Below are 530 nucleotides of genomic sequence, written 5' to 3' on the forward strand. Positions count from 1 at the left end.
ACGTGCCAATCTTGTTGCATGAACTTCATGAATGTGCAAGAGGGCAATGATTTGGTGTAGAGGTCGGCTGAGTTTTCACTAGAGCAGATCTGAAGGACGTTGACCTCTCCAGTTTTCTGCAACTCATGGGTAAAGAAGAACTTGGGTAGAATACGTTTGGTTCGGTCACCTTTGATATACCCGTCTTTGAATTGAGCAATGCAAGCTGCATTATCTTCATATATGATGGTCGGACCCGTTGGGTCGCATATGGACGCATAATGTGGTCCTATACCTTTTGTTCAAAGATGAACTTCGATCTTATACCTTATCTTTATGATAGCTTATTCATTCATACCACAGCTTGGTTGGTTCATGCTGAGAATTCGACCAACCATAAGTATTACCAAAATTTGGCTAATTTGTGGTGATGGTCTATAACATTTTCTAAGGTTTAATGAATAACCATTTAACTTATCTTAGGCTGGTTAGTATAAAACACAAGGAATTTAAAATTCCTCTATGGACTGATTTGAATTGTTCTTATAGAA

This window comes from Brassica oleracea, chromosome C9 (assembly GCF_000695525.1).
Source record: "Brassica oleracea var. oleracea cultivar TO1000 chromosome C9, BOL, whole genome shotgun sequence".
NCBI classification, from domain to species: domain Eukaryota; kingdom Viridiplantae; phylum Streptophyta; class Magnoliopsida; order Brassicales; family Brassicaceae; genus Brassica; species Brassica oleracea.